The sequence below is a fragment of the Dendrobates tinctorius genome, unplaced genomic scaffold (assembly GCF_039654945.1).
Source record: "Dendrobates tinctorius isolate UK_male_01 unplaced genomic scaffold, ASM3965494v1 ptg000038l, whole genome shotgun sequence".
In the NCBI taxonomy this organism is placed as follows: domain Eukaryota; kingdom Metazoa; phylum Chordata; class Amphibia; order Anura; family Dendrobatidae; genus Dendrobates; species Dendrobates tinctorius.
This window is the reverse complement of record NW_027361706.1, coordinates 25,274,008-25,300,432: the sequence shown is the minus strand read 5'-3', so window position 1 is coordinate 25,300,432 and position 26,425 is coordinate 25,274,008. Positions and strand designations below refer to the sequence as shown.

At 44.1% G+C, this 26,425-nt stretch overlaps 1 long non-coding RNA gene across 10 annotated transcripts in view; it reads left to right on the top strand.

Moving 5' to 3' along the window:
• Positions 1-26,425, top strand: part of LOC141088280 (uncharacterized) — a 105,452-nt gene that overhangs the window by 43,073 nt on the left and 35,954 nt on the right. Inside the window, exon 3 of one of the 10 annotated variants that reach the window (XR_012231888.1) lies at positions 1,918-2,014. The exons of 8 other annotated variants lie outside the window; for them this stretch is intronic. This is a non-coding gene — a long non-coding RNA (uncharacterized lncRNA). Of the gene's footprint in view, positions 1-1,917; positions 2,015-3,072; positions 4,438-26,425 lie in introns of those variants that run through there. One more of the 10 variants, XR_012231886.1, reaches the window with a different exon arrangement.

Here is a 26,425-nt window from a genome sequence, read left to right as displayed (position 1 = left end):
TTTATTGTGACCAGGGAAGCGCGGGGCTCATTTCTCAGAGCTCACACCGCGTATTCCCCTGCAAATACCTCCGAGAATCACTGAGTCCGCCCACAGGTCTCCTCAGGAGCGGGATCCGACAGATGGCATTCGTCTCTCTGCAGGAGACACAGGAAGAGATGGCTGCCACCGTCCACTACAGGCCTCACTCCTTGCTGGAACAGCTGCGGCGGCCCTCTCACTGAAGCCCCCCACGCACCTCCCAGGAAGCTGGATGTTGTCAGGAGCCCGGGGGACCGTGCCTCAGGCAAATAAATCACTCTCAGCAGGCTCTGTGTCAGGATAATTGCCCGGATTATAGGAGCTCTCCCAAGGTGCGTCCTCACGGCTCTGCTACATCGCCCCGCCCCACCGCCACCAAAGAATTTTGTAACTTATTATACTAAAAAACTTGAACCAATCCCCGCAGCTTGGCCAAAAGGCTCAAGGCCATTTATCCCAATGACTGAATGACTAACCCTAAGGCCGTGACAAAATGAATGGCGGGGCAGCACTTCTGCTAGGAAAACGCCAGAGGTCAGACAGGGACCCCTGGCGCTACCCACTTTTATCCCACTCTCCTTCTTTATTTAGAAATTCTTACTCCAATCAGGGACCATTCACAGGAAATTAAACCTATCCTTCCCCCTGCTACGGTCCCCTAAATGGCCAGGATTGCTAGCCAACCACCTGCAAAGCACTGCGTATGTACCATGGCAAAAACAGAGGGAAAGATTTTTTCCCACCATGTAACCCCTTCAGGACGGGGATATATAACAAATAGGGTAATGCCATGTGTTCCCCTCCTGAAGGTCCATTGATCACTATTACCTTTGCTGAATTGGTTCTAGTCTTTTAGGTAATTGTCACAAGTGTGTCACGTCCTCCTGAGATATCGGGGTTAGAAGATCACTACGTATTGTGAATCTCAAATCTTCCCTTTAACCTGTGTGTTCGTTTCCCATATTAAATGGATTTAGTTTCATCCATGAAAATAATGATTTCTCCCAATGCGACTTTTGTGCGATAACAAATGCAATAGCTTTTGGTGTTTGGGTCGGTCTTTTGAATCTAACAGCATCTCAGGTAATGAAATAACCTATATAATTATTTTGTATTTCAATTTGTAGGCTTACAGTGCCATAAAAGCGACATTTTATGGATAACATGGGATACAAATAACAGAAAAACCATGTGGAAATATTGGAGACTTGAAGTCAACATTCTCATGTTTTTTCCCATAGGCATGTACATACCTGACAATGGGGACGAGGATGGCAAACTGGTGATAGCATAGTCACTAATAGATACAGGAAAAGATTCTTTTTGCCTGTTTGGAAGAAGAAAAACATGTAAATCACACTAGATGCAGTTTAAAAGGGGGTTTTCTCACTAGATTAACACCAACCATAAGGCCCATTAGGACATATGAGAGTTATAGTGTGCAAAATAGAGCAAAAAAAAACTACAAAGAATGGCTCGCATGTAGTAGTACATATCTCCTACAGTGTGGGCAGCACTAAAAGTGCATGACTGGCTGCAATTATGGGATGTTACCATCAGCAGTTTCTGAAGCCAAGAGAACAATGACTGCTAATCATGGGGCAATGGATGCTGTATTTGATATTATGGTATTTATGTCCTATATTTGAGGTTATGCACATATATCAGCCTGGAGCTCCAAGTAATGACCCTATAATCTACTCACATTTCCGAGATGTCTGTGTTGGGTTCTGGGGTACACTCTGGAGGGGACTTGGGATCCTCCTTGTTCATCCTACTGGTAGCGTTGGTACAGAGCTAAATGCAGACAACAAGAAGATATGAAATACATTTTTTTTTACTTTTAGAGGTATTTTTTTTTTGCCCTTTTATCTATTGTTCTCATACTTACTTTAGAAAGCCATTCAGAAGAAGATGTAAAGTTTGGGTAGTTACAGCTCTCATTGTCCTCCTCATCCTTGGAGACCAGATGTTCGTGATCTACAAGACATAGGTAATGAAATATTTTTAGAGGCTGTCAATAAAACACCGTAACCATTTATCTGTAATATTAATGACAACCAATTGTCTCATACTATGGTAGACGAGACAAACAGCTCCTTAGTCTAAATGACGTCTCCTTCTACTTTCTGATGGATAAGCTTGTGCCCATGTTTTTTTAAATCAGATAGTTTTTTATTAAACATAAGAGCATTGAAAACAAATATCACATGTCACAAAATAACTCTTATCCCAGATAGGCGAGAACCTAGTAAACCCAGTGACCCCCCTAATCTGTTTGGTTTTCTGCCATACCTTATGGATAATCATAAGATTAATAGTCTCGTACCGAAATCCCAATTTTTTTGAAAGGTCCCGCCTCCAGATCCATACTTAACGCCAAGGTCTTAATTAGGTACCTCAAACATCCAGGTATCTGACCCTTCCCTAACACCTCCCCCCATCCTTTAAGATGCTGGCAATGTACAGATAGAAAATATATCCAGGGATTGGGTAATGCAAGCCCCCCTTCTTCCTTCAGCCTCTGCAATATTTCCTGTTTGAGTCTTGGACTCTTCCCACACCAGATTACCAAATAATGATTTTATCCTATGAAACTTGCACATTGGAAGCCAGACCAGGGAATTATGTAACACATACAATAACTGAGGCATAACAATCGTCTTGAGGATGTCTACTCTGCTCACCACTGATGTGCAACTAGTTGGATATAATAAAATATATCACTTTATTCAAGAATTCATTATCAAAACTACATAATATAAAGTAGCAATAAATATAAGTGCAACAAGACTATAGCAAGAAAATCCAGATATAACACAGGGAAGCAACAGTGCCCTTTCATTAAAGTGATATATTTTGCTATATCCACCTAGATGCTCTTCTTCCTCCTTACACACATGTCTTTGTTGAGTGGGTGTATTCTCTCCCTGGTGTGGGATTATTGGTATCTCACCAACTGGCACCATGTATGCCACTGGGGTTTTCTGTATCCACCACCGATAGATGTAGATTATTCCGCCCTGAGACTTTGGTATGTATTCTTTGCAGTAACGGGCTCAAGTTGAGTTCCCCAAACCTCGTCAGTGGAAGCACTATATGGATCCCCAAGTACTTTGCTGAACTACCTTTAATTTAGTACCTGCCTCCACCTCCCCAGTACAATCGTCATCTCCATCAGTCGGCAAAGTGCACGACTTATCCCAGTTAATCATCAATCCTGAAATCAGACCAAAACCTTCAATTAATATCATTACCCTTCTTAAGGACTCCCCGGAATCTGCCAAGAAAAGCAGCAAATCGTCGCCGTACAGAGCGATCTGTGCCCACGTTTGCCGCAAGCTGAGGTATATACACAGGCTTCTGACTTAGAAGGTTGTTAAAGTCTAAGTCTATCAGGAATGGATGACTCTTGATCTCAAATGCTCCTGCTGGAAAAGACAAAAGAAAAGTGTTGCGGATATTGTCAGAGACTGTTCCATATCTGAACTGTTTAACTTAATCTAAACTAATGAAATTTCTGAGCAAACAAAGGAAAATAACTGAAAGTCACATGACGAATAAGAAATGGATGAGCTGATAGAGAAGTGCTGATTCTCATGGACATGGGCGATATGTCCTATGTGTAATAAGCAAATTGTTACCTGTCCCAAGTCTTTGTTCAGGATTTTTTCTGAGCAGTTCTGTGATCAGACTCTGAGCATCAATGGGAGGAACGGGATCACAATCCCAACGTATGTCTCCTATTATATAGAAAATTACAGAAAATAAAACATCTTTATTGGACTGTAAGATAAAGCAAAGGAAATAAGTAAAACAATGTAACCAATCAAAGCAAATGATCAGATTATTCCTCTTACCAAAGACAGTATTATTAAAAATCTCTGATCGGGATTTCCCATAAAATGGTACACGTCCCACAAGAAATGTATATAGTATGATCCCCATTGACCACCAGTCCACAGGTCTTCCATAGTAATCTTCCAGGATGACCTCTGGGGCTATATAACATGGGGTGCCAGCAACCTGGAAAGCAACAGAAGAAGGAGATGAGATTGATGATACCATTATTATGACAAGTTCTCACATAAAAACACAATGACAGAAGATAAAATATCAGTGGAAAAGTTCTCTAGAAAAGAAGAATGCAGAGAAGAATCAACAGTGTGATGAGATTAGTAAAGAACAAGCTGCGTTTCTGTAAGTGATGCCGACCTCAAAGTCCTGGAACTCTCTGCTGATGTCTTCTGCTAATCGCTTGTAGGTGTTGTTTTTTTGTGTCATGACACCAACTTTTGAAACTCCAAAATCGGTAACTTTTATGTGTCCGGCAGATGTTATCAGGAGGCTGTGAAAGAAAAGATGGTTTTAACCTTACAGACTATGTGATAATAAATGATAACTTCCATTATTATACTACAGGGGGCACTTACTTTGCTGGCTTCAGGTCTCTGTGCACCACCCCATGGCTGTGCAAGTATTCTACAGCAACAACAGCTTCTGCAAAGTACAAGCGGGCCAAGGGGACAGGTAAATGACCCATGGTGTTTAATAGGGTCCGACAGTCTCCACCTGTAGAAAAAAGGAAATATGACTGGTGAGGGGTTTATAAAGCAGACCACCGTGATGTGTAATGAGAACTGAGCAGAGATATTTGTCAGGAAAGACTGTATACAGCTATAATGAATAGTGCACATAATATTAGACTAAAGTAGTGGTGAAGTGTGCTCCATGTAACTAATAACATAAAGTGATATCACATCTTGTCTACAGCTGAGGAAACTGGAGATACTGGCTTGCTCAGTGTGGACATACAGGGGAGATCACACAGATAGTGGCGAACATAAAAATTACAGGGCCCCATAGAAAAAGTTCTAATTAGGCCCCTAAAAATATCTATTGAAGCCCCTTTGTGTTCTCACCAGCAATACACTTTTTATGGCCATTTCAAAGTATGATGCCCTCAAGCGTGCCCCCACTCACAAACACAGAGTATGGTATCCCCACAGTGAATCCTCCTGCCTACCGTATCACCCCACATATACAGTGTCAGTATGATGCCCCCACTTAGTATAGTGGCGCCCACAGTGCCTATACTCAGTATAACTTCCCACACAGACACACAATATAAGGCTCCCCACATGTTTCCACTTAGTATGATGGCCCCTCACACATAATTTGGACCCTAACACAGAATTAGGACTCCCACACAGAATAAAACCCCCACAGCACACCACTCAGTATGAAGACCGCACCCAGTATAGGGGCATTCACAGCCGGCAAATCAGTTTCGTGGCATTAGCAGGCTCCCATAGCCTCTCATACAGTACTATGTCCCCCACAGCCACCCAATCAGTATTATGACCCCTAGAAATGCTGACATTAAAAAAGCACTATTCACCTGGCCCCATTCCCACGGCACGCTGCTCTGGTCAGTACAGTGTGAGTACTGAGACTCCACACTACAGGCGGGATGCTGTGACTACTTTGCACCTCCAGTGTACGGAGTCTCAGACCACAGTCTCACAACCACGGGCTGAATGGTGGATCCGGGGGGCTTTTGGCTTCCTGAGGCACCATTCTGTTTATCAGTATTCTCATTCTGAGGATGCGGCTGCTCTGAAATTGTGATGATAGGAGGAGTGATGTGGCCCAATGCCAAGTGGCGCCAAGCCTCCTGTGACTCATGGGCCCCATAGTTCCCCTGCACACTGATCAATGGATTTCCGTGCAGCTAGGTAATATATAACCTATAGTAAATGTTCTGTGGTGATGGAACCCACCACCTGGACACATCCTAATTATATGTGCGGTGATAAGATGTGAGCAGACATGGAGTGACTAGAATATAATGCATATGTGTCCTACCTTCCACATACTCCATGACCATACAGAGGTGAAGTTTAGTTGGAAAGGAGCAGAGCATGGAGACCACAAAGGGACAATCAGCGAATGTTAAGATGTCCCTCTCCATAAAGGCCAATTCCACCTTTTTTGGAGTATTCAGGTTCTGCTTGGCCATTGTCTTCATTGCAAAGACCTGGTGCAAGTCTTTATGGCGTGCTAAGTAGACGGACCTGGAGAAAAGGACAATCCATGGTTAGTAATCAATCCTTAATAACAGTCCAGCTATAGAAATCATTATACGATCTTCTGTACTAATTCTTGAAGTCTACCAGTCACTGGAAATAAATTTGTAGAAATTAATAAAATAGCAGCACATAGACCAGCTATGGAGCTGTGCACAATGCCATGTCTGTCGGAGCCCTCACACAAGTCACATTAGAGAGGAGAGAATCTTCTTGGGAAATTCTCTATAATTGACCACAAGATGCGATTCTGTCCAGGTAAAATTTAGTCCAAATTGAAATTCCTCCAATTGCTGTAAGAAGTTTATTCTGCGCCTCCCATACCCTAAGGCTGCTTTCACACGTCGTGGTTTATTCGTGGCGGTTTTAATCACGCGATTTTGCCGTGAAAACGCGAAAAATAAGCATCCCATGCAATCCTATGGGATTCCGCAATGCTGTGCTAATGCTGCGTTTTTTTCCGTGGTGGAATCGCTTCGCGGTAAAAAATGCAGCATGCTCATTAATTTAGCGGAATCGCGGCGATTCCGCCCACATAGGAATGCGTTGTTCTGCTTACTTTCCGCATGTGGCTGTTCCCACCATGCGAAAAGTAAGTAGAACATTTGCGGATGGTACCCACGGTCCGGAGGAGAGGAGACTGTCCTCCGGGCTCTGGGCACCATATCCCTGTAAAAAATAGAATTAAAATCAAAAATATTGTTCTTCTCACCTTCCGGCGTCCCGCGCAGCCTTCCCGCCTCTCTCCACGCTCCCGGCATCTTCGGTCCCAGTAATCCTTTGCAAGAATGACCGCGATGACGTCGCGATCTCGCAAGAGCGCGACATCTCACGGTCATCCGCGATGACGTCGCAGGAGCGCAACGTCTCGCGGTCATTCGCGCAAAGGATTACTGGGATCGGAAGATGCCGGGAGCGTGGAGAGAGGCGGGAAGACTGCGCGGAATAACAATATTTTTTATTTTTTTTTTAATTATTTTTTACATCCTATCTTTTACTACATCAGTAATCAGTAGTAAAAAGTTTGTCACACTTGTCAAACACTGTGTTTGACGAGTGTGACCAACCTGTCAATCGGTTCTCCAAGCGATGCTCCAGATCGCTTTGAAAACGCTAGCATTCTGCAAGCTAATTACGCGTGCAAATCACTAGTTTTTCTGCGGGAAAATTGCGGGAATTCAAAATGCGATTTTCCCGCGGAATGGAATTCTCGCAGTAACTTCTGCGGGAATTCCGCTACGTGTGAACTTAGCCTAAGGCGAAATAAATGGAGGAGATGGAAGTAACTAAATAATAATGGAACCCATTCTCCCCACCTGTCCGAGGCTCCCACCTGTCCATCACTGCAGGTCTCTATCCTCTGAGCCAGTCTTTTGTTTTTCTGGCGCCCCCTTCTGGTGCTGAGGCCAGTGATTGGACTCACGTGATCATGGTGGAGGGTGTTGGGTGCAGATGTCATTCACGTCAATATCGTGTCAGTCCTCACGTGACCATGTGTAGCCAATTACCCTTATCAGCTCCAAAATGGAGCCCCCAAAAAACCAAAGTCCACTGAGGAGGAAGCTCTGGTGGAGGCGGCAACATGAGAACAGATGGGGTCTAGGACAGGTGAATGGGATATATTACTTTAATCCCTTTCCATAAGGGGATGTGCCCATATTAAGTATTTGCAGCAGAAATTTTTACACCATATTTGCATTTCTAAGTAGAAAAAATGATGCGCAAAATAGACGCATTTTTGTTGTGTTTTTGATACGTTTTTTACCTGCGTTTTTGTCGCAGATTTTCCCCCCTCATTATTATATGTGACATCTGCAGAATAAAGCTGAAAGAATTGACATGTGCAGATTTAAATGGAAAGATCACCATCGTGTGCATGAGACTTCAGGAATCTCAGTCACTTTTCTGGCATCATGAAATCCCTCAGGTTTTGTAACAAATCTGAGCAGAAAAAACACAAAAAAGCGACAAGTCTGCAATGTGTGCACAGGTCCTTCCAGTGTAACCTGTTATGGGTCAGAATGCTCCGCTGTATATAAATGAGCTGAATAGTGAGAATTAGATGTGGACAGTGATGTGGACTCCGATTATTTCCCTCTGATAACACTGAATGGCGGAGCACAGAGGCAGAAGTGTTGTCATAGGGAACCCTGAGAAATGTGGATTATACCAACAGAAATCTCACCCAAAATGTCCAGCGCCGATCAGTTTGGATGCTTTAAAGTCGCTTATACGCGGCTTTCTCGCTGGGATCAATGATTCAATCGCTCCCTATAAGAAAATAAGAAATGATATTCAGATAAAAAAGCAGCAAGAAAAAAGCTCCAGATACAAAAACTTCTCCCTCCAATATTATGTCCCAGCTGATATACAGCAATTGGATGTAGGGCACGATACAAGCAGAACGCTCCGCAGACACGGATGTCATTTAACCCCTTAATGACCAGGGGTATTTCCGTCCTTGCGTCTCCGTTTATTGCTCCCCTTCCTCCCTGAGCCATAACTTTGTTACTTTTCGGTCAATATGGCCATGTGAGGGCTTGTTTTCGTGGGACAATTTGTACTTTTGAACGACACCATTGGTTTTACCATAACCTGTACTGAAAAACAGGATAACAATCTAAGTGCAGTGAAATTGCAGAAAAGTGCAATTCCACAATTGTTTTTTTTAACCACATTCACTAAATGCTACAACTGCCCTGCCATTATGATTCTCCAGGTCATTACAAGTTCCTAGATACCAAACATGTCTAGGTTCTTTCTTGTTTAAGTGGTGAAAAAAAAACCATCCAAAGTTTTGTATAAAAAAAAGGCGCTGTTTTTCGAGACTTGTAGCTTTTCCATTTTTCGTGGTCTGGGTCGGGGTGATGGTTAATTTTTTTGAGTGCCGAGTTAATATTTTTATTGATACCATTATTGGATAGGTACGATGTTTTGATCGCCCGTTATTGCATTTTATTGCAATGTTGCAGCGACTAAAAAAGTGTAATTCTGGCATTTTGATTTTTTTCTTATTGCGCCATTTACAGATCGGATTTCTTCTTGTTAGACGTTGATAGATCGGGTGTTTCCGAACGCAGCGATATCGAATAGGTATATCTTTTAAATTATTTTGAATGGGGCAAAAGGGGGGGTAATTTCAACTTTTATATTTTTTTAAATCCTTTCTTTCTACTTTTTACTTGCTTCAATAGTCTTCATGGGAGACTAGATGCTCCGAACATCCGATCGCTTGTGTTACACAAAGCAAATATGCTCATCTGCTATGAGCGTCAACCGCTGGGCGGAACCAATAGCAGTTTGGCAACGACAACCAAAGGGGTCTTCTGCAGACCTCGGACGGATTGTCATGCAAACCCATCGGCGACCCGCAGTCATATGACACAGGCGCCAATGGGCGGAGCTAAGATGCGCTTCCGTAGCAGCCATTTAATTATGCTGCTGTCAGAGTGTGACAGCGGCATTTAACATGTTACAGCCGCGGGTGGATCACGATTGCACCCCTGGCTGTTAGGAGCACATCACAGCTAATCAGATGAGCTGTCATGTGCTGGAAAAGATGAGGGAGGCCACGGGCAAAGCACGTCATAGGTCGTTAAGGGGGATCCTCCAAACACCAGAATCATTGTACAGTGCTGAATAATATGGGAGATCACAGATGAAAACTTAAAGGGAATCTGTCATCAGGTTTTCATATGTAATCTAAGAACAGCATGATGTAGGGGGTGAAATCTTGATTCCAGTGACGTGTCACTTACTAGGCTGTGTGTCGTTTTATTAAAATCAGTGTTTAATCAGCAAGAGATTATCACTATAGGACTAGTCTTGTGTCACGTAGTCCTATTGCTCTGTGTAACCCTGCTCCCACCACTGATTAGAGGATTAGAACAGAGATCTCCCATGGTTATATGGAGGATAATACTGGATGTGTCATTCACACTCTATGATCTGGTGACGTACAGACATCCCCTTCTATGATACTCACAGCGTCAGGTTCTTGGATCTCCGGGATCTCATAGATTCCACTATCAGGAATCGCCAGCACTGTTGGATCTAAAATAGTGATGAAGAGATGAAGAAATAAAATGTATTAGACAACATCAATCCTCCATACACAATACAGCAATATAATTTACGTCTGTAAATGGGATTATTACTGATTATATGGGGATTCTAAATATGAGGCAGTCATCGCCCTCACTGTACATGTGAGTGATGGGAAGAGAGAGCTCAAGCAGAGAAGCCATATGCATATTAGCCTGTAAGTGCACTAGGGGCGTGTCACTGCACTCAGATGAAAAAAATTATTGGAAAAAAACCGTATATTTGTTTTCAGTTTAGTCGCCAATTTCCACAAATCAAGGGAATCATTAATAGATATTTGCCCATTTTATATGAAGATAGCAAATTGGCAGATATATTAAAGCCAGGTATTAATATAGTATCGAGAAGAGCTCCTACATTGGGAGACAAATTATCACCTAATTTATTTTCTCTCAATAAAACTAATAAAACCTGGTTAACCTGCAATGGTTTTTTCAGATGTGGAGCTACAAAATGCAAAACATGTAGATATGCAAATGTCACAAAAAAATCTTCTGATGCGGCAAATAAAGTGCAATATAACATAAAACAATATATCAATTGTAATTCAACTAATGTAATATACAAGATAGATTGCACTATTTGCAAATTATCATATATAGGGTGCACATCTAGAAAAATGAAGATGCGCATTAGGGAACATCTACATGATATTGAGAATACGAATAACATGAATCGTAATATATCAGCTGTGTCGCAGCATTTCATTAGGCACCATGCTAGAAATACCTCGAGTTTCAAAGTGCAAGGAATAGAACAGGTTAAAATTCCTTTCCGCGGCGGAGATTCAAAGCGACGCCTGTTAACAAGAGAGGCTTTTTGGATTTATCACTTAGATGTCCGATCCCCGAATGGTTTAAAATAAACGAAATGGTTTAAATAAACGAAATGACCTAATGCTTCATTATTGTTGAAAAGATAAATATTTCTCTTTTGCAACATGTGTTTTAATTTATTTTGTACATTGTTATGTAATTTTAATGAGTTAATTGTCATGTGATTGCATTTGTGCATGTCATTGGATTAAATGTAGTATATATGCAGCTGAGATCAGTGTATCTCTATGGCTCTGACAAAGATCTTACAGATCGAAACGCGTTGCCGTGTCCGTGTGTATGGCATTTACTATGAAGATGACATAATTTTAATGTTGAAATAAAGAAGAAATTTTTTACACGCAGCTGGAACTAAGTGCTTTTTACTGCACTCAGATGCTTTCTTTCACGCCCCCAGTGCACTTCCACCCAGGTTTGTGTATGGCTTCTACGTTAGATTTCTCCTGACTGAGATATTGGATTTCTAAAAACAAAAGGGCTCTTTTCATTAGAGGTAATGGGCTATATAGTCAGACCGGTACTTCACATGTAACAGGCTGACAGGTTCCCTGTACACAGAGTACAGTAAATCCACCATTATCCCCTGTTCTCTATAATATCTGGAGATTCCTTCTAGAAGGTCGGGTGATCGGCTTACCTGTGGTCAGATCGCTGGTCAGTTCCCGCTGACTCGTATTAGGGTCAGGGGTCATTCCCGGGTGTAGATTTTGCCCATCTTCGGTGTCGCCTTCTGCTGTTTCCTAATAGTTATAATATATAGATTTAATATGTGGAAGATTTTACTAAATCACCAAATTCATAAATCAGGAAGAACTAAACCTGCATTTACAGATGCAGCAATTGTAACTCTACAGACAATGCGCCATGTTGAGAACTTTTCTCATTCTCTCATTTAGGTGGATTAAGATAAAGATAGAAAAATCAAACATTCAGTGTAAAGGTACTGTCACACTTAGCGATGCACCAGCGATCCCGACCAGTGATATGACGCGATCAGGATCGCTGGTACATCGCTAAGTGGTCGCTAGTGAGCTGCCACACAGGCAGATCTCACCAGCGACATCGCAGAGGACGGGGGTCGCTACTTACACTAGGCGATCCTGCGTCCTCCCGCCCGCGTCCACGCTCGTCGCTCGTCTCCACAGCAAGAAGCCGACGACGAGAAATGGCCCAGGACGTTCTCGCGCGATCAGTGAAAACCAGCGGGGGAGCGGTCGGAGGTAAGTATCAGACATAGCGATATCGCTATAACGTCACAAAAACCAGCGACGTTACAGCAATATTGCTAGCGATATCGCTTAGTGTGACAGACCCTTAAACTTTGACTTCTCTGCCCTGTGACCCCAGAGCCGTGTTACCTGCGCTCCTTATATCAGGGGTACTTCATTCATTATAGTATTAGGGGGAATTGCTTTACACTGCAGCTCCTCTCCACAAGTCCAGATTAATATACTTTATAAGAGACTTGTATGCAGAACATTTCTGTAATATCGCCCATTATCTCAGCTGCAGCATTTACAATCAGGAAGATAATAGCGCTAGACAGAGGCGGAAACACAGACGTCCCGCCACTGAGCTGTGACTACAGAATACAGGCTGCCATCACGGGGGAGGGAGCAGCAGAGACTAGCGGCCATAAATATGCTGTGCCTGCCAGTAGCTGACACAGAGGCCTGTAAGATCTAACACCAGATCTTCTGATATCGGACTGGTGATCTGGAGAAGATCAGAAAACAAGGACGTGTGATAGAGAAGAAGACGGCTCCTTACTAGGCGTTCCGATGAGCGGGCCGGACGTTCCAGTGCAGACAGGACTTTTTGGGCGAGTTTCTTAATTAAAGACAAATCGCCATGTTGAAATCTTTTTTCAGCCTATAAAAAAGAAAAGAAATAAAAATGAAAATCCTGAGTTGAGAATGGTCACAATGTGTTTGGGCTGGCGGAACGCACCGGATAATAAAGTAGTAGTGGGTGCGTTCGCAGCCCGGGGTCCACCGTGCAGAGGTGGTACACTGCTGCTAGACAATGGCGGAAGAATAGAGCGACGAGAAAACAGTCACACGTGGGTTACGTCACCCATTGTGAACAGGAGCGGACACTGTTAATTCACAGAACCGCACAGCCGCTGAACGTGAATGCCGGAGCCTGTTTAGCTCACAGAGCCCGGCCAAAGAGCGCACAGCAAATGGCCATAGAACTCTACCCCAAGGACACGGGGTTACAGTCCCTCTAGGCCCACTGGGCGCACGGCGTCGCTGCCATGAACGCCGCTATAGACGCTGGCTATGGAGTATGGTGCACTTGCACTAAGGCGTGCTGACTCACTGATGAAGGCTAAAGCCTGACTCAGACTCTGACCTACCTACACCTAAGCCTGGGCGCTAGCAGGCTAGGCTGCACAACACATGTGCACCAAGGGTAGGCGTTTCATAATGAGTCAGTCACCAGAGACAGTCATACGTGCATACATCACTCCTTATAGTCTGAAAATACAGTCTATCCTAGCGCATGGCGGAGCGGCCATGCAAACCTTTTATAGCCGTGAGCATCCAGGACCTTCCTGGCTTCTCGGACAGACCAATCCAAACAGGAGCAGGACCTGAGCACGTGACCTTTGATCTCCAATGGGAGATCACTCCACGGGCATGCTCAGTGGCCCGACATGGGGACTTAGTCCCTGGAGAATCTCGCTGCGGAACAGCATGTATTGCCGTAGCTGTTCCAGAGGTGGCAGCAGCAAGCAAACCCACGGAGCTGGTCTGGGCAGAACGCCGAGACCGACAAGTTTGCTCAGCAACCGCCTCCGCAGCTGGAGAGGAATGAGATACCGCCGGAAGAAAGGCTCGAGATTCCTGCTGTGCATCGACCGGAACCCGACGCCTAACACAATGGAGGGTGCCATTTTATGTGAAATTTGCTCCTCTGTCTGCAGATAAAATGCGCCATATCTAGGGATTCGTCGTGTTTTGTATTGGAGGAAAGAAGAAACTTCTATCCCGCCATTATTAGGGAGAAGATTTGTGCGGAGTGTCCGCCACTTACCTGCTGTAATAACATCCTGATGTTCTGAGGTAAATCGCTCAGATACTCTGAGGTTAGTTGACCTTGGTTGTATGTGGTCAGGCAGTCCTTTACCAGCTCTATCACCAGCCGGTGAGTGAAGCTGAGGACGCCATCGGGTGGTAGAAGCGCAGTGTCGGGGTTATTTTCTAAAATAATACCCCATAGTGCGTCTACCTGAAAGTCATCTAGAAGATAGTCAGCCATAGCGAGTAAGTGCAAGTGCGCACAGTTCACTAGCTATAGAACCAAAAAATGGCACCTATGACACTGTGTACATTGTATAAGTAGAGACTGTGTTCCGTGATGTCATAATAGCCAACATCATGAGTGATGTCATAATGGCCAACATCATGAGTGATGTCATAATGGCCAACATCATGAGTGATGTCATCATGGAATCTTGAGATAGAATTTTCATGGGCGGCTCTGTATGAATAGATGTTGCCTAGCAATTCTGAAAGTGGAAAACCATGGAATGAATTATGTTTCCATGTTAAAAAAAAAATGAACATTAACTTTGTTTCACAAAAAAATTACTTCAGGTCCAATTTTTTTTATTTTACCAAGGGTAACAGGAGAAATTGGACCCCAAAAGTTGTCCAATTTGTCCTGAGTATGCTGATACTACTGTATGGGCACACGTCGGGGCTCGGAAGGGAAGTAGTGACGTTTTGGAATGCAAACTTTGATGGAATGGTCTGCGGGTGTCATGTTGCCTTTGGAGAGCCCCTGATGTGCCTAAACTGTGGAAACCCCCCACAAGTGACCCCATTTTGGAAACTAGACCCCCCCAAGGTACTTATCTAGATGTGTGGTGAGAACTTTGAACCCACAAGTGCTTCACAGATGTTTATAACGTACAGCCGTACAATTAAAAAATCATATTTTTTCCACAAAAATTAGCTTTTCACCCTCAATTTTTATTTTCCCAAGGGTAACAGGACACCAAACGTTATTGTGCAATTTGTCCTGAGTACGCTGATACCCCATATGTGGGGTAAACCACTGTTTGGGTGCATGGCCGGCTCGGAAGGGAATGAGCGCCGTTTGACTTTTTTGGTTGGAATCGAGATCGGACGCGATGACACGTTTGGAGAGCTCATGATGTGCCTGAGCAGTGGAAAACCCCCACAAGTGACCCCATTTTGGAAACTAGACCACCCAAGGAACTTATCTAGATGTGTCGTGAGCACTTTGGACTCCCAAGTGCTTCACATAAGTTTATAACGCCCAGGTATGAAAATAAACAATTATATTTTTTCCACAAAAGTTGTTGTCCAATTTGTCCTGAGTACGCTGATACCCTATATGTGGGAGAAAACTACTATATGGGCACACGTCGGGACTAGTGACGTTTTGGAATGCAGACTTTGATGGAATGTCTGTGGGTGTTGGAGAGCCCCTGATGTGCCTAAACTGTGGATACCCCCCCACAAGTGACCCCATTTTGGAAACTAGACCCCCCAAGGAACTTATATAGTTGTGTGGTGAGCACTTTGAACCCCCAAGTGCTTCCTAGAAGTTTATAACGTAGAGCCATAAACATAAAAAAAATACTTTAGGCCCGATTTTTTATTTTCCCAAGGGTAACAGGAGAAATTGGACCCCAGAATTTATTGTGCAAATTGTCTCCTGAGTTTGCTGATACCCCATATGTGGGGCTAAACCACTGTTTGGGCGCAAGGCAGAGCTTAGAAGGGAAGGAGCAATGTTTGACTTTTTCAACGCAGAATTGGCTGGAATTGAAATCAGACACCATGTTGCGTTTGGAGAGCTCCTGATGTGCCTAAACAGTGGAAACCCCCAACAATTCTAACTCCAACCCTAACCCCAAATCTCTTAACCCTAATTTCATCCCTAACCGTAGCCCTAGCCCTTACCCTAACCCAAGCCCTAATCCTAACCCTAGCCCTATCCCTAATGGGAAAATGGAAATAAATACATTTTTTTTAATTTTATTATTTTTACCTAACTAAGGGGGTGATAAAGGGGGGTTTGATTTACTCTATGGCGGGTTTTATGTTTGGCAGCTGTCACACACTAAAAGATGCTTTTTATTGTAAAAATAGCTTTGCATGATAGTTTTTGCATTACCACATTTTGAGAGCCATATTTTTACCCACAGAGTCATGTAGGTCTTACGTTTTTCGGGGCGAGTTTATTATGTTTTTATTGGTACCATTTTCGGGCATGCGACATTTTTTGATCGATTTTTATTCCGATTTCATGAATTTCATTTTGGGGAGTGCCTTTACACTATTCCGCGTGTGGTAAAATTGATAAAGCGTTTTTACTGTTTGGGTCAGTACGATTACAGCGATACCTCATTTATATCTTTTTTTTATGTTTTGGCGCTTTTATGCAATAAAAACAATTTTATATAAAAAAATTATTTTTGCATCGCTTTATTCTGCAAGCTATAACTTTTTAGTTTTTTTGCTGATGACGCTGTATGGCAGGTCGTTTTTTGTGGGACAAGATGACGTTTTCAGCGGTACCATGGATATTTATATACATCTTTTTGATCGCGCATTATTGCACTTTTTGTTCAGCGGTATGCTGATAAAACATTGTTTTTTGCTTTGCTTTTTTTAAGGAGTTCACTAAAGGGGTTAACTAGTGGGACAGTGTAATAGGGTGGGTCATTACGGACGCGACGATACTAAATATGTGTACTTTTATTGTTTTTTTATTTACAAAAAAAATAATTAGGGATTTTTTTTTTTTTTTATTAGGAATTTTTTAAAAATTATTTTTACACTTGATTTTTATTTTTACTTTTATTATATTGCCCCAGGTGGGGACATTACTTTGCAGTACACTGTGTCAGATCAGCGATCTGACAGGCACTGAGGAGACTTTTCTCAGCTCCTCTCAGCAGGCACTGAGAAAGCCGCCTCACTGCAGGACCCCGAAGGCCCCCGCGGCCATATTGGATCCGTAGGCCTGTAGGGAGGAGGCCCTTGGGTCTCAAGGAAGCACGCAGAGAGCCCCCTCCTTGCGTGATTCTTCCCTGTGCCCCTGGAACACTGCGATCATGTTTGATCGCAGTGTGCCAGGGGTCAGTATGCCGGGGGCGGTCCGTGACCGCCACTGGCACATAGTGCCGGGTGTCAGCTGTGATAATCAGCTGACACCCGGCCGCGATCCAGCGGCACTCCCCCCGTGAGCGCCGCTGATCGTGGTGATGTACTCTCCCGTTCCCGCTCATACAGGCCCGGGTACCGTGGACGGGATAGTACGTCACATGTCAGAAACGGGCTAAGCTATAATGGGATTCCCTTATTGTAAAGGACAATAAGAAGCCAAAAGGATCCTATTTAGGATTCCATTACTGCATTGTCATTTACACAAATAAAAGTGCAGGCTGGCATACCCTTAAAGCCATGCTTGCAACTAGTGTGGCGTCAGTGCCGCGTCCTGATATTTTCACAAATAGATGCAAGTAATATTGAACATATTTTACCACTGTTATGAAGTGCAATACACAGTATGACCCCCATATAGTCTCTCTGTACAGTGTGATCCCCACATATCTTCTCTCTCTACAGTATGAATCCCCACAGCCTCTCTATTAGTGATGAGCGAGCGTGCTCGACACATCATGATGCTTGATCGACTATCTGGGTGCTCAGGCACACTCGTTACTCGATCGATTATCGTGGGTGCACGAGCGCCATGGTCAAGTCCACGACTGTGAAGGAAATATATAATCAAAAAGGGAAAATAATACCAGCAGTAGAGTTACATTTAGGTGAGAAAAGGGTAAAACTGAATATACCAGTATTGTAAGCACAAAGGGGCTTTTGCTGGAGGTGTCAAACCTGGCAGCTTAGCTCTTGGATTTTATTATTATTATTATTATCATTCATTTATATAGCGCCATTTATTCCATGGCGCTTTACATGTGAAAAGGGGAAATATAGACAAGTATAGTAAACATGTGTAGGACAAGGGACACACAAGTACATAAGGAGAGGGGACCCTGCCCGCGAGGGCTCACAGTCTATAGGGATGGGTGAGGATACAGTAGGAGAGGGTAGAGCAGGTCGTGCTGTGGTTCAGTAGACCGAGGATCATTGCAGGCTGTAGGCTTGTCGGAATAGGTGGGTCTTCAGGTTCTTCTTGAAGGTTTCCATTGATGGTGAGAGTCTGATGTGTTGCGGCAGGGAGTTCTAGAGTATGAGGGAAGCACGGGAGAAGTCTTGTATGTGGTTGTGGGAAGAAGTGATAAGGGGGGAGTAGAGAAGGAGATCTTGAGATGATCGAAGGTTGCGTGCGGGTAGGTACCTAGAGACCATGTCACAGATGTATGGAGGAGACAGATTGTGGATGGTTTTGTATTTCATGGTTATGGTTTTGAATTGGAGCCTCTGGGCGATAGGAAGCCAGTGAAGGGCCTGGCATAGGGGGGAGGATTTTGAGCTTCAAGGGGTTAGCAAATGGTCTGTACTAAGCAGAATATTTCCTATTGTCTGTATAGGGGGAGACGGGAGATTTCAAATGCCACATCGTTAGCCATTCGGCCAATTACAAACACCATCTTTTAAAATGGCAACTTCGGTTCATCCTGGAAATATGAGCCTATGATCACGACTATAGAAAGATGGGTGATACAAAGAGAAGTGTTCACATGTGAGGGCAGCCCGTGCCCCAAGATTCACTTCTCCCTATGATAAATGTATATGGATGTAACAACCCTGCTGGCATCACTGCATGGCCTCCCATCCCCGCACACCAACTTACTCGCTGCTCCAGGTCATGCGATGATTTCTATCTGCTGCCAGCTCCATGCGCTATGCCTCTTGTTTTCCTGCTTGCTCTCTTCATGTTTCCTGACTGTGTGTATAGGGGGGCGGCGCCTGAACTCTGCTTCTTATGCAGTCAGGGTGCACCGGTCTAATCTGTCCCCGACCAATCACCTGGAGCCCTTTACTATATAGGGTCGCCACATCCACTAACCCTTGCCTGTGCAATGTCTAATCTCAGTTAGTATCTTGCTGCTGAGGAAGCCAGGCCCTGTCCTGTGTATCTCCTCCTTCTCTGGAGGAATACTTCTTGTCTTGCTTTGTACCTTGTCTGCCTCCCAGGAGGCTGAATATCCTGGCCCTTGAGTCTTGGTCCCAGTACCTTGTCTTGTACTGTGTCTCTGTCTGAACTCTGTCTTACCTCTCTCTGTCACTCTCCTTGTCTGTGGTTCCTTTCCCTGCTGTGTCTTTCCCTGTGTCCTCCCTGCCTGTACCTTGCTCTCTGGCAAGCTCCGCCTACTCTGCACTCTGGCAAGCTCCGCCTACTCTGCACTCTGGCAAGCTCCGCCTACTCTGCACTCTGGCAAGCTCCGCAATCCTGCATTTGTCATATTCCACTCTCCTATCTATCCATACCTGCACCTCCTGTGTGAACAGGTCCAAACCTGTTCCTTCATACTCCACTCCTTCCTGCCTGTATCAGTACCCGTTTCTGCTGTATGAACAGGTCCCTACCTGTTCCTTCATACACCACACCTGCTTGCCCAGTGTCTCCAAGCCGTGCCTGCTTGCCCAGTGTCTCCAAGCCGTGCCTGCTTGCCCAGTGTCTCCAAGCCGTGCCTGCTTGCCCAGTGTCTCCAAGCCGTGCCTGCTTGCCCTGTGTCTCAGCCATGCTTACCTGGCTGCTTGTCTGTAGCTTCTGTCCAAGTGACGTGTCCCTAAGTGGGATCAGCAGCCACAGCCAGACACCACCCTGGAGTAGTCACGCCCCTTCCAGGGTAGTCTGGTCTGTGGCACAGTGGGGCCACAACCCCCCGGCTCGCGCCAATCAGCCGAGGCGTGAGCGTGACAATGGAAACATTTAGTTATTTCTGTTATTTCTCCCTTTTTAATTTATAACTGTATTGCATGTTTGTGTATCATGTTATTTTTACCTCCTTTATAAATTTATTGTTAGCACTGTATATTTTTATATTAATTTATATTAAAGCTTGCAAATAGTCTCTTCAGAGAGGAAGAGGACTGAAACTCTAGTGCCACTTATAGGATGTAGCAACCCTAAAGGTACTGTCACACATAGCGATGCACCAGCGATATGACGCGGTCAGGATCGCTGGTGCATCGCTAAGTGGTGGCTAGTGAGCTGCCACACAGGCAGATCTCACCAGCGACATCGCAGGGGTCAGGGGTCTTACTTACCTGTCAGACGAGGCGATCCTGACGTCCTCCCGCCCGCGTCCACGCGTCGCTCGTCTCCACAGCAGGAAACCGACGACAAGAAATGGTCCAGGACGTTCTCGCGCGATCAGCGATAACCAGTGGGGGAGCGGTCGGAGGTAAGTATCACACATGGCGATATCGCTATAACATCACAAAAACCAGTGAAGTTATAGCGATATTGCTAGCGATATCGCTTAGTGTGACAGGCCCTTAAAAGTCAATATCGACTATGTTGACTTTTAGGATTGCTACTTCCTATAAGTGGCACTAGAGTTTCAGTCCTCTTCCTCTCTGAAGTCTTAATTTGCATATTTCCCAGAGGAGCATTGCATCTTAAGGATATGTGCACACATTGCGGATTTGCCTGTGGAATTTTCTGCGCAGATTCTGCCTCTCTTGGCAGAAAACGCAGATAAAAATCCCTGTGTTTTTGATGCGGATTTTCATGCGGATTTGTATACGTTTTTGCTATTTAACAAAAAAAAATTGTGATGTCTTTTCTTTGTCCAACCTCTTCTTTTACATACTCCACTGAAGACCATAATATCATCACATACCATGTTCACATATAATGTTTACACACACAAAATAAATATAAGTGAATATCTATAGATAGATAAATAGGTAGATATATCTCTAGATAGTGTGAGGCAGTGACCGGGGTCATATGTGAGGGTCGCTATGTGTCCACCAGGATGCGCTCAGAAGCATATTAGATCCGCTGGAGTGCCTTGTGGTCACAGCAGCGTGCCTGTGAGTCTGAAGGCAGAATAAAAGTAAGTTTGAACCTGGTCAAGTTATTTTGACCAAGGAACTTGTTCAGGAAAACCCGGTATAATAATCTTTATAAAGCACTAACATATTCTGCAGCGCTTCACAGTTTGCACACATTATCATTGCTGTCCCCAAAGGGGCTCACAATCTAGAATCCCTATCAGTATGTCTTTGGAATGTGCGAGGAAACCCACACAAACACAGGGAGAACATACAGACTCCTTGCAGATGATGTCCTTGGGATTTGAACCCAGGACCCCAGCACTGCAAGGCTGCAGTGCTAACCACTGAGCCACCATGCTGCCCTATGGGCTTTTATTTTTTTAAACGGACTGCAGGAAGTTAGTGGGGTCCAGTCTGTTTCCTCCAGCCCAGATCTTATAAGTGGCCTATGGCCACAGATTGGAGTGAAGGAAAAAAAAACCCTGCAGGAAGAGTTTGGGTGTATCAGTTTTGGTCCTGCAAGCAGACAGAGCAGTTCCTTTGCAGAGCACTCCCTGTGTGAGGCAACACAGGGCCAAGTGGAGCCTAAGGCTGGGGTCACACTAACAGACGCAAAATACAGTCCATAGTTTACAGGCGTACTACGGATGAATGACCCCTAAATAGTGCTCCGTATGTCATCCGTAATCAAGGTGTGGTCGCGTATTTTGCGCATGTAAGCATCCGTATGTAATCCGTATGCCATCCGTATGCTGAGATTTTCTCGCCGGCTTGCAAAATGGACATATAATGGAGCCCTATGACAGGTTTTATAACACAAAAGAAAGAATAGATATAGACACATAGAATACATATACACATGTCATTGAGACACATACAGTATATATATATTTATATTTCACAGAGTTCTTCATAGCAGAATAGCCGCTAATTCAATTGCTGGCTTTGGTGAAATCATTCCCCAACCCAACATGAAATGACACATGGTTTACGAACAGTAAACCATTTCATGTTTTGTTTTGTATGTCTTTCATTAGTAATTAGATGAGGGTTGATGTGTAAAATTTGGGAGGTGTAGGTGTTAATTTAAGGGGTTAATTCGTTGTAATGTGTGGGCTCCTGCGGTAATTTGTCAATGCGGGTGCCCACACATTTTTTTACAACGAATTAACCCCTTAAATTAACACCTACACCTCCCAAATTTTACACATCAACCCTCATCTAATTACTAATGAAAGACATACAAAACAAAACATGAAATGAAATGGTTTACTGTATGTAAACCATGTGTCATTTCATGTCGGGTTGGGGAATGATTTCACAAAAGCCGGCAATTGAATTAGCGGCTATTCTGCTATGAAGAACTCTGTGAAATATAAATATATATACAGTGGGGCAAAAAAGTATTTAGTCAGTCATCAATAGTGCAAGTTCCACCACTTAAAAAGATGAGAGGCGTCTGTAATTTACATCATAGGTAGACCTCAACTATGGGAGACAAACTGAGAAAAAAAAATCCAGAAAATCACATTGTCTGTTTTTGTTTCATTTTATTTGCATATTATGGTGGAAAATAAGTATTTGGTCAGAAACAAAATTTCATCTCAATACTTTGTGATATATCCTTTGTTGGCAATGACAGAGGTCAAACGTTTTCTGTAAGTCTTCACAAGGTTGCCACACACTGTTGTTGGTATGTTGGCCCATTCCTCCATGCAGATCTCCTCTAGAGCAGTGATGTTTTTGGCTTTTCGCTTGGCAACACGGACTTTCAACTCCCTCCAAAGGTTTTCTATAGGGTTGAGATCTGGAGACTGGCTAGGCCACTCCAGGACCTTGAAATGCTTCTTACGAAGCCACTCCTTCGTTGCCCTGGCGGTGTGCTTTGGATCATTGTCATGTTGAAAGACCCAGCCACGTTTCATCTTCAATGCCCTTGCTGATGGAAGGAGGTTTGCACTCAAAATCTCACGATACATGGCCCCATTCATTCTTTCATGTACCCGGATCAGTCGTCCTGGCCCCTTTGCAGAGAAACAGCCCCAAAGCATGATGTTTCCACCACCATGCTTTACAGTAGGTATGGTGTTTGATGGATGCAACTCAGTATTCTTTTTCCTCCAAACACGACAAGGTGTGTTTCTACCAAACAGTTCCAGTTTGGTTTCATCAGACCATAGGACATTCTCCCAAAACTCCTCTGGATCATCCAAATGCTCTCTAGCAAACTTCAGACGGGCCCGGACATGTACAGGCTTAAGCAGTGGGACACGTCTGGCACTGCAGGATCTGAGTCCATGGTGGCGTAGTGTGTTACTTATGGTAGGCCTTGTTACATTGGTCCCAGCTCTCTGCAGTTCATTCACTAGGTCCCCCCGCGTGGTTCTGGGATTTTTGCTCACCGTTCTTGTGATCATTCTGACCCCACGGGGTGGGATTTTGCGTGGAGCACCAGATCGAGGGAGATTATCAGTGGTCTTGTATGTCTTCCATTTTCTAATTATTGCTCCCACAGTTGATTTCTTCACTCCAAGCTGGTTGGCTATTGCAGATTCAGTCTTCCCAGCCTGGTGCAGGGCTACAATTTTGTTTCTGGTGTCCTTTGACAGCTCTTTGGTCTTCACCATAGTGGAGTTTGGAGTCAGACTGTTTGAGGGTGTGCACAGGTGTCTTTTTATACTGATAACAAGTTTAAACAGGTGCCATTACTACAGGTAATGAGTGGAGGAAAGAGGAGACTCTTAAAGAAGAAGTTACAGGTCTGTGAGAGCCAGAAATCTTGATTGCTTGTTTCTGACCAAATACTTATTTTCCACCATAATATGCAAATAAAATGAAACAAAAACAGACAATGTGATTTTCTGGATTTTTTTTTCTCAGTTTGTCTCCCATAGTTGAGGTCTACCTATCATGTAAATTACAGACGCCTCTCATCTTTTTAAGTGGTGGAACTTGCACTATTGCTGACTGACTAAATACTTTTTTGCCCCACTGTATATGTTTGTCACAATGACATGTATGTGTATGTGTGTGTATATATATAATATATATATATATGTATTCTATGTGTATATATCTATTCTTTCGTTTGTGTTATAAAACCTGTCAGTGTGAGTTTACTGTATCGCGCACTGAATTGCCGGCTTTTCTAAAGGACACTGGGTGCGTATTTCTCGCAAGTCACACATGTGGTCCGTGTGTAATGTGTATTTTTTGCGCCCCCATAGACTTGCATTGGCGTATTACGGGCGTAGTACGCTGACAATCGCAGCATGCTGCGATTGGCACGGAACGTATAATACAGATGAGAAATATACGGCCGATGGGAGCTGCCCCATAGAGAATCATTTGTCCGTGTGTAATGCGTGCTTTTAACGCCTCTCACTCGTCCGTATTCCTCGCCAGTGTGACCCCGGCCTAAGAGTCTGGCACACCTGCATACACGATAGTGCGGTCGCTCATAGCAACCGGTCACAGACTATTTTGTGTTTTCCCGGCTGCGATCCGGAGGATACAGCGTACTGAGCACTGTGTGAGTTTTTGGACATTAAACACGTTTTGGTTTGAACGTTCTTGGGTCACTGCCTCATCACTGCACAGCGTGGACACTAGTGATGAGCGAGCACTAAAATGCTCTGGTGCTCGTCGCTCGGGTCGAGCAAATTGTAATAGTTCAGAGCTTTAAACAATTTTTTCCGAGATTCATGCCATTTTTCCCGGTGCAACAAAAACGCACCAAAACAGATTTTCCTGGTAAATATGTTAAGCTACATCCTTTGCAGGTTAATGACTTGCCTGTAAGGCAAAATAATTAACCCCAGACCAAAATGTTCCTCCCCACTTGGGCTTAGTTCAGACGCAGCGTTTTTGAAGCATTTTTCAACTTTAACTTTGCTTTAATACACTACAAATGCAGTCGCACCCCAATACCCCTTTCATAAGATGTCTAGGAGGGCCTCCATAAAAAAGGTAGCATTGAATGCAAGGCCTGCCCTGCTGCAAAGTCGTATGCACCCCATTACGCCTTGGAACCCACCTACTGGATGAGCCCAGGAAAATCCACTTCACCATATTCATTTGGTACTCCCGTACTCATTTTTTTTAAACATTGCCAGCAATATCTGCCTTGCTGCAAAGTCATATGCACCCCATTACACCTTGGAACCCATATACTGGATGGGCCCAGGAAAATCCACGTCACCATATTCATTTTGGTACTGTACTTCCGTATTCTTGTTTTTAACCCCTTCCCGACCTTTGACACCACATAGGCGTCATGAAAAGTCGTGCCAATACGACCCATGACACCTATGTGGCGTCATGAATTGATTGCTCTCCTGCGGGTCGGGTGACCAGGGTCACTAAATGGTCACCCGACCCGCACACAGAGGACACTTCATAGTTAACCCCAGGGGGCATGGCTTAGCCCCCACATGCCTACGATCGCTCTGATTGGCTGTTAAAAGTGAAACAGCCAATCAGATCGATTTGTAATATTTTACCAATGAAATTTGGTGAAATATTACAATCCAGCCATGGTCGATGCTGCAATAGCATCTGCCATGGCTAGAGACTGAGACCCGACCCCCCCCCCCCACATCGACTGGCGGGGATTTTTGCCGCAGCCGTTAACATCAGCTCCCCCCGCCTTCCCTCCGCTTCCACCTTTCGATCCCCCCCCCACCCCCATGGTACTTGCAAAGTCCCTCTGGCCATCCCGGTGTCCCGCCGTCCTGGATCATGGGCGCCTCCATCTTGGAAAATGGCCGGCTGTAGATTCATTCATTTATTTTGATCACTGTGATAAACTCTCACAGTGATCAAAAAAAAGTAAATACACCCCTCCTTTATCACCCCCATAAGCAGGCACACATAATAAAATAAAAAAAAAAAAAAAAAAAAATAATTTTCCATTAGGGTTAGGGATGGAATTATGGTTAGAGTTGGAATTAGGGTTAGGGTTAGAGATAGGAATAGGGTTGGAATTAGGGATGGAATTAGAATTAGGTTTAGGGGTGGGTTGGAGTTGGGATTAGGGTTAAGCTTGTGGTTAGCATTAGAGTTGGAATTAGGGTTAGGGGTGTGTTGGGGTTAGGATTGTGGTTAGGGTTATGATTAGGGGGTTAGAGTTGGAGTTAGAATTGAGGGGTTTCCACTGTTTAGGCACATCACGGGGTCTCCAAACGTGACATGACGTCACAATTTATTCCAGCCAATTTTACGTTCAAAAAGTCAAACAGTGCTCCCTCCATTCCGAGCCCCGATGTGTGCCCAAACAGTGGTTTACCCCCACATATGAGTAATCACTGTACTCAGGAAAAATTGCACAACTTTGTAGGTCTAATTTCTCCTGTTACCCTTGGGAAAATAAAAAATTGGGGGCTTAAAAAAATATTTTTGTGGGAAA